We start from the raw sequence: 9,109 nt of genomic DNA, 5'->3' as shown, positions 1-9,109 counted from the left end.
TGAATAAGATAATTGTTGCATTAATGAAGGAATTTGAAATTTATCAATAGAAAAGTACCCCTACCATCCTCAAGCTAATGGCACGATGGAAGAGTTTATTAAGATACTAGAGACTGTGCTCACCAAGGTGTGCAATGTGCAACATGATGACTGGGATTTGAGGATACTAGCAATTTCGTGGTCGTGTAGGACTATATGTAAAAATTTGACTAGGAAAACACCCTTCCAATTAGCATATGGACAAGAAGCTATAATGCCAATGGAGATTTCAGTGTCGAGTCTATGCATCACAGTATCCCCATGGCTAACGGAGTCTAGTGCAGTGGAGTAGAGGTTAGATGGGTTACTATGACTAAAAGAAGACCAAGCACTAGCCAATTTCCACCAGGAAGTGCAAAAGGCTCAAGATAAATACTGACATGGTAGAAGACTTAAGAAAAATATTATTTTAGTCAGGGACTTAGTATTGCCATACGAAAGAAATTTTTTCAAGCATCCAGGTAAGTTTCAGATGCATTAGATGAGGCCATATATAATTCAACACGTAGCAAATTTGGCACAATACAACTAGATAACTTGGATGGTACATCACATGAGTGATTTTTCAATGGGAGCTAGTTGAAACAATACAAGGAAAGTCGATCTCCTTCAAACGTTGTATGAGTCAGGAAGCCATCTACCAATTGCAAATAATTAAGTTAGATTAGTTGAAGGTTGTAGGGAATTGGGATTGGTTTCATTCAAATTAGTAGTTAGTAGTTCTTTTGAATTTTCCGAGCTGAAAATTGGTAGAACACTCCACATTAGGGAGCATACTGCATATTATTGTCATTAGACTAGACACGATGCAATGTTGGAGGCCACCTCCAAGAAAGAAGTCTGCATAATGAAAATAATGTGAGTGAAGGGAGCTTATTCGACAAGCTATGGAGGAAATGGACGAATATGAGAGACACTTTCAAGACATGGTTGAGTGTGGAAATTAGTTATGGAGTGCCTTGTTCGACACTATAACCGTAGCACATGTCACCAACCAGATTTTGAAGGATAATGAGGGAATACACAAGATTGAGCGGAGCATGGGCATGATGAGCTTTACTAACAAGTGGAAAACAATGCAAGAAAAGTTTCAGTTTAGCGAGCATAATCAGAAGCTCAATGAGGTCAAGTAGTGGAATGATCTTCAAATTTGGATATTTGCAATTACAGATAAGTGTAACGAATCATTGTTAACTGTGCAACGAGAAAGCAATAAGGAAGTTGGTGCTATCACCCAAGATCTGACCATTGGAATGACACACAAGGAACCCTTGAATGCATTAAAAAAGGCCACATAGGAGAAAATTTCCTCTTAGGAGAAGGCCTGAATGGTTCGAGACGAGCCACAGTTTTGTGTTGAGGGCCTATTGGTGGTTGAATTTTTTTTAAGTTTTTACTGAAGTGTTATGTAGGTGGCAACACGAAGGATAGAGTAGCACATTAGGAGAAGTAATTGATGCACAATAGTGAGAGTTGGTGCAGGAGGAAGAGTCACGATATAGGGGGGAATTGCACAGGAAGTTGATGGTATCATATAGAGAGCAAGGACACATGTGAATAAGATCAGGCAGTTAGGATTTTGTTGTTGAGGTCGAAGGAAGAGAGGGATACCAAGGAAGGAGGCATTGAATATCTTTGCAGGAAGAAGAAGGTCAACAAAGTTGGATGAGTGAGCAGGAGATATTTTCAGCAAGCGATTAGGAGACATGGTACAACTTGATAAAGGATGTAAGAAAATATCCTAATGGTTAAAGAGCAGGAGGAGATAGCTGGAAGAGTGGAGAATTTGGTCGAAGGAAGAACAAGAAGCTGCCAGGAGCTAAGATATGGACGTGTTTAAGACATATCATTGGTTGGATGATTGGGTAATCAGACTGAGGCTACTGAAGATGAAAGTATTGTTGTTTTTTGTCTTTTTGGTTACAATAGTCTCAAGTGTTAGTTTTTGGATCTGTAGGTGTTATGCAACATAAATGAAACAAAAATAACATAGTATAGTGAGTTGTTATGTGTTGGAATTGTATTGGTCATTGTGTTGTATTCTAAACAATCAATGGAGGTTGGTGAGTCAACTTATGTATGATTTGTGTTGTAAAGCCTTATGCCCTTTCATGTTCTCTTATGAAGTAATAGAAATACTAATGTGTTACTTATGTTATCTTAGTGTATAGATATGTATGGTTTTATTAATGTTGTCTATTCATTTAGTATTTGTTGAATATTTTTTGATTCGGTTGAATGTATATTAATGTTTCAAATAGCTAAGCAGGATAATAGTTTGGTAATGGCTTCATATGATTAGGCACTGATGCAGTGAGTGGTAATCAACGTAATGAGATCGAAAGGGTTTCCAAGAAGAGTGTTATTGCTCGGCCTCAGTCTTATGGTTGAGTATGGGCCATACACTAGCTAGCATGTGCGAGAGTCTGTGAAGTCTTGCTTGACATGCAATATCTGAATGACTACTAGGTGTCTGTTTGGTATTTGTTGAGTCCTATGCTGAGGATCAAAGTTATAGTTGTTTAGGATCCTAAAAATCTCATATGATTGCAGAAACCTATTTCTTGTAGTCCCTCTTTAGCTTCTCAAGAGAGACTTCATCCACTCCATGGATGATGCCGAATGGGCTGATGCTGAGTGGGTTTGTTGGCCAATTGCATAGAAAATACTGTGTCTTATAAAATATCATGCATCAACAACTACCCAGGCACTCTATGACGAGGCCGGGAATCCCATGGCCATTTCATGGCCCACAAAATTTCTCTTCTGATGCTGCATCACCAACATTCTTCTTTACTTTGGGAGTTATTCTGTCTGGGACTGTATTCCATATAATCGTCTTCTATAATGGAATCACTTCATATTTTATGATTACAAGTTTTTTGTCTATCGCTAACGCATAGGATTCATTCTTCCTCTTCTATAATATTAGGGTTACGTTGCATCGCTATAATGGAATATTTTATAAATCCATAAAATCAATTAAAGAGAAAAATTAACAGTTTTCATTTTTCCATATCCATCTAATTTCCAAATTTGTAATCAAATTATACATAGATATACTAAGCCAAATCTGTAATGAAATTATGCTCAAGTTTGTTAAGTTATTGTAAGTGCTTTATAAATCTTTAATTTTTTATTAAGTATGTTGGAATGCCATTTTTTTATTGCCTCAAATTTATGGCTTTATAACTCAACTTTAAAAATTTAGTTAGAAAGATAAACATTGCTTTTAGTTATATTATTTTACTAAATTGAAAAATCTATTTTTTCCATCTATAATTGGATTTAGTGATATTAATGTCTATCCTTAATCCAAAAAATTACATTTACTAGCATACTTATTGCGAAAACACAATGATTTATAACCAATAATAATTTGAAATTGATTATTAATATGAAGTGGATTGTATTAAGAATTTATATATAATGTTAACTTGTAATTTTTTCATAAAAAATCTATTTCATTCCTCCACCCCCTTTGTTTCATTCCTCATTACCTTCATTCATTTTTCTCCATTAATTTATGTGGTATTTTGTACCACAAGAGTAATATTGCTGTGCATCTGCAATGTGATAACTGTGAGCATAGTTAAAATTCGATAACAATGCAAAATATGTATTATTTTTAATGTTTGGAGCCATTTCTAAAAAGAAACTTTTATGATAAACTCAAATGAAGGCTTCTATCTCCCTTGACATCCTTTGCTCACATCACGATAGGTGTATGTCCTTCATTATTAAGTTTGTTTGGTTCACATTTTGTATGATAGCTATGTTATCTTACTTTCAACGATAATTGTCAGTGGTGGGACTCTTAAATATTATATATTATTAGAGTGGCAGAGAGATAATATCACATTTTGTATGATAGCTATGTTATCTTACTTTCAACGATAATTCTCAGTGGTGGGACTCTTTAATATTATATATTATTAGAGTGATAAAAGGATAATATGAATGAGATATTTAAAAAAATAATAATGAATTTTATTTTAGGAGAATATATAAATTTTTAAACATAATGTAATGTAAATGTAATTTTTTGGATTTTACCCTATAAAATCATGATAGAAATCTTACACCGATTTCAATTGAGTAAGACAAAAACTTTTTAATTTATTTAGTAGATTTAACCCAAAAAAAACACATTGGGAGTGTCTTTGTCGACGTTGGGTAAAAGTCAGTAATAGTTTATGATTATCGGTCAATAATATCATGGCCTGTGGTTTTACATGTATTTAAAGTTTTTTTAAATGTTCGAGGATTTTTCATTGTAACACGTCAAAATTGAGAGAAAGACATAGTTGGTTGACCGACATAGTTGGTGGAGGTCAAGGTATTGGGGTAGACTTATTACCTTTAAATTAAGGAATAGTTGTTTTTAAGGCGTAAAAGTATGAATTTACTGCCAGATGGTTTTTACGCCTTTGACGTTTTTCAAGGTAAATTATGTGTTAATACTATAATTTGTATATTTTTTTTAATTATATATAGTATTTGGTCAAGTCACAATGAGACTTAGAGTATTGCATTATATATGGTATTTGGTTAAGTCACAATGAGACTTAGAGTATTGTATGGATAGCTTACTTAAAAATAATATAAAATTTTAATAATATAGAGGCGAAGGTCAAAGTAAGATTTTGATTGTGATGAAGTTGTATGAAGGGAGGAGTTATTAGTGTGAACAATTAATAAAGTTAAAGATCGATAATTTAAGCTTTAATATAGTAAAAATAAATTTAAAAAATTACTTTAAAGGTGATTTTTTAATTTAAATTATATGTAAATAGAGATACTACACTTTTTAAGTATGCATTTCCTTATTTGTAAAGTTTTGATGTAGACTTAGGTGATAGGGGAGAGGATCATGCATGTATTTTTATATTGGGTCAAATCAATTTCTCTAATTAAGTGTAAAGAGGCATTGTTAGTTAAACTAGACTCTGTGAAAGAACCAATGTTGTTAGGTCAATAATGGTGGTTTCAGTCACCTGCAATTAATGACCTTGGTATTAATGTAGTTAAAATTTTAAAAGATTTCTCTATTCCTCATTATAATGAGCCAAAGATGGGTAAGGCACTTGGCTAGGCTAGAGTGTTTTCATTTAAATGACTATTTCTAATCCATAAGATAATAGATCTATTGTTGGCTAGTTTTTCCTTGGTTTTTATTTTACAAGATAATCATATGTGGTTTCACATCTATGTAATCCTTTTAATTATTTAAGTGAATATTTCTAAGCCATCAGATAATAGATCTATTGTTGGCTAGTTTTCCCTTGGTTTTTCTCATACAAGATAATTTCACATCTATGTAATCCTTTTAATTATTTTCCTTTTGAATTAATTTAATTATTTTCCTTTTCAGTAATCCAACTAAGGGCCAAACAAGAGAAGCTACTACTTTCTCAAGAAAGTGTTTTGTCAAGCCACAAAGGGCTTGATAACACTACATGTACAACTAGCCTCGAGATGACATGAGATCGTTAACTTAGTAGACTAATGTAGAGGGAAAAACTAGAACCACCATAGATGGAAACAAAATCGTGAAGTTGCTTATAATGAAGTGGCATAAATAAAGACCTTGGTGTGAGGAATGTGTCAAAATAATAATAACCAAAAAAAGAGAAAGTAATTTGGAGGTGGAAATTTGTAAACTACATGTAAATGGGAAAAAAACTATGAGCGTTGGTGAAGTCTCACATCTAAACATAAATGTAAATGGTAGGAAACATGAAATTTTTTTGAATTAAATCCAAAACATTCCCTCTTCAAAATGTAAATGGTAAAGAATATAATTTTTTTTTAATTAAATCCAAAACATTCCCTCTTCAAATTTAAAGGTTTTTTGAACTAGATGTAAAAGATCCCCTCAAATTTAAATTCAAAATATCTTATTAATAATAAAATAATGTAAAAAGAAAAATAATTATAAAAACCCACACATATATGTACACATGATTTATCTTATAAAACTACAACCTAAAAAAACCATTTAATAATAAATCTATTATTATTCTGGACTTAAATATAATCAAAACCACAAATATTTTAACAGGTATCAAGTGACTTAGAACAAATGAAACTTTTGCTCAACTCGAACACATTACCATAGAAAATGCCAAACTTTTTAAAAACATTAACTATTTGTGCAGGGTCTCAGTGCCTCATGTCACCAATACCAAGTACTTAAAAACACCTCAACTTCCTGTCCAATGCCCTAATATAAGTGCATAAAATGATCAAGAAATTCCACATTATGCGTATCGGTGGGAGACCTTTCGCGCTTTTCCCTTGCAGTGTCACTTATTATGTGCGACCTACTATTTCCATACAGTGCGCTATAGCAGCGTTGTCATGGGATTATGAGGGGATGGGAAGATATCTCACCGTAAATTCGGCTATAGTGACGATCATTAAGATTCCGTCAAACTCACTCCAAAAAGTCGTACTCCTTTCTTGCTCGCGGGATCCAGACTCGATGTCGCTTTGTGTTCCGGGGTCTCCAATTCTTGTGCCGCCGAGGGCTGATGCAGTGGTTTGATATTTGTACTTCCGTCGCCGGAATTGAGCGAGTTGTGAAGGTTCAAGTACAAACCAATCGTTGGCAATTCGGCGGTATTAATATCGCGGAATCTGTCTTCATCTGTTTGTGTGGCGGGCGACTCCGAGAAACGGAAAGAAAAGACTCCGTTAAGAGAAGTTTCCGGGATATGGGAGCACAGGTGATCGAAATTACCCACCTTGTTGACCAGGGGAAGGATATAATTAGACTTGAACTGCGTATAGGCAGCGGAATTAGTAAAACCGGGCCAGGCGTTGGGCAACCATTGAGCGTTACCGACGACGGTAACCTGGGTTCCGGAATTGAAACTATTCGAGGTCAACGAGCCTTGATGCACAAATTCCGCTTTGGATTGGCCGGATTGGGGGCCAAGTCCAAGTTGGGGACGAACCGATGCCCTGTGTCTGCAGCTGATGTAGAGCTGGCGAGGCTCCCGCGATCCCCTGTGAAACGAAACAAAGTCGCCGACCTTCAATTTCTTGTCCTTCACAAACCGACTCCACCCTTTGGTCAGCACGTAGCTCTGGCTGCTCTTCCAATACGAGTAACGGAAACGCCAGATTTTCCCCGTGGTGTCCTCGAAATTCAAGAACGACCCCTTCTCGCTGGAATCTATTACCAAAGGGAAATATTTCTCAGCGTGCAGCTTGGGAATAACAAGGCGATTCAGTTTTCCCACGTCGCTGGGCGTGACGGCCTTGTCGAAAAGGTGCTCTCGAAGAAGACCCGCCATGGCAGAATTTCCATTTCCGTCGTCCGGCCACTTGGTTTCCGTCTCTCTCTTGCAGGACCCCTCCGAGCCTAGCTCCTCGTTATTCGTAGTACTGACCGGCCGAGCAGCCGTCATCATGATCCTCTTGCTATGATGTTCAAATTCTTTATCATAACTGTGCTTTCGAAGCATGTTCACGATTTGTTCCTTGGCGTGCTCCCTCATGAATCGGCCTTCCGGATTGCCGCCACGGGCCGAACTGAAATTGGTCATGGCGTCCGGACCCCGGAACTTGAGGGCCGCTCTGTCGTAAGCTATGGCAGCGTCTTCTTCCTTGTTGAACGTTCCCAACCAAACGCGTTCGTGTTTCTCGTAAATCTGTGCACCCCATCGGCCATTGGGCTGCGGAAGCACGCCCTTGTACTGAGACGATTGCAGCTTACCAGTTTGCTGCAACGACATTAATGAATATCTTCTCATAACCTCAAATCCGTGCGACTCTCCAGCAGACTCCGGTACCACGTTTATTCCGCCGCCCAGACTCTGCAGCCCTCGAACATTCTTTCCCTCCGATCTTGCCAAAACCCAATCCTTGAACTGACCTTCCTCCAACTCTAGCTGTCTTCCGTTCTCTGAGAAACCCTTGATAGAAGGGGTGAATTCTTCAGTCACAGGCTATTCTCTTCATTGTCTTGATTGTATTCAGTGGAAGAGTCACCCTCCATTACCTCTTTCATAGTCGGCTCTTCAAATTCATCAGAGGCATGGGTAGATGGAGAAGTATTCTTCTTGCTGCAATTGATGGAACTCATTTCATCGTCCATCGGACAGTACCCCAAGCTTAGAACCACACTGGGACAGTCCATCTCCGACTTCGTCAGAGTGGTTGGAGCAACAGACTTCTTGGCACCACCATGCAAACCATCATAACACACTGATCTGCGCAGACTTGAATCTCTACTGCAATATATAAATTAATGATGGGAACTCATGTGCTCACAAACATAGCAGACATCAAGAGCCAAAGACGCCGCAGTTCTTGATGTGATGTTCATCTCATCTGTCGATTATCGATATATTAATATATTCTTTGGAAGACAATAATGGAGCATCAGATATTTGTGGGCAATAATATCAAGGAATCTAAAAGGGCTCCGCCTCAGGTTGTTTCAGAGGATATTTTAGATAAACGGAATTGCGTACAGAACATATATAAAACACCGCGAGCACCTATAATACAGCACGCATATCCTAACAATGTTAGCAAAGCAAGATTCATATTTTTGACGAAGTTTCCGCTATCCGTTTGCTTGTATTATGTCCTATGACATCTCTCCACTCGGTAAGAGCGTCCACATACCTATCATGAGGAAACCCTGAGGATCATATATAGCATATTATATATGCACCCCACTTGCACAACAGGGTTTATCCAAGCGGGACCTCCTGACGCGTGAGTCGTGACTCCCCTGTTTCTGTCCACTCTCTCACTCAAGTTGGGAGTGGTGGGGACGACTCCCGTTCCCTGTTCCGCAGATTGAAGCTTCCGAATTATTTTATATTCGTTCATCCATTGCAATTGCTCCACTTAATTACATGCTATGCAATTTGATATTTTCTCTGGTTGTTACGCGGTATAGAAGTTTTATCTACATCAATCGAATGCAGATTTGATGGTTTATCACATAGTTATCAAGTTTGGGAGTTTATACATCTACCTATCATATAAATTTGGGTGGGATTTTTTCGAATGGTATACTTCTATTACCATTATAGATATAAGTTGA

At 37.0% G+C, this 9,109-nt stretch overlaps 1 pseudogene; it reads right to left on the bottom strand.

The window, feature by feature from the left end:
* Positions 1-6,073: 6,073 nt before the first annotated feature.
* Positions 6,074-8,188, bottom strand: LOC149150607 (uncharacterized; annotated as a pseudogene).
* Between the last annotated feature and the right edge of the window lie 921 nt (positions 8,189-9,109).

This window comes from Pinus tabuliformis, chromosome 9, assembly GCF_031772625.1.
Source record: "Pinus tabuliformis cultivar Carrire ecotype Pingquan chromosome 9, CPIR1, whole genome shotgun sequence".
NCBI classification, from domain to species: Eukaryota; Viridiplantae; Streptophyta; class Pinopsida; order Pinales; family Pinaceae; genus Pinus; species Pinus tabuliformis.
The sequence above is the reverse complement of the archived record's forward strand: the minus strand, read 5'-3'. Positions and strand labels throughout refer to the sequence as shown.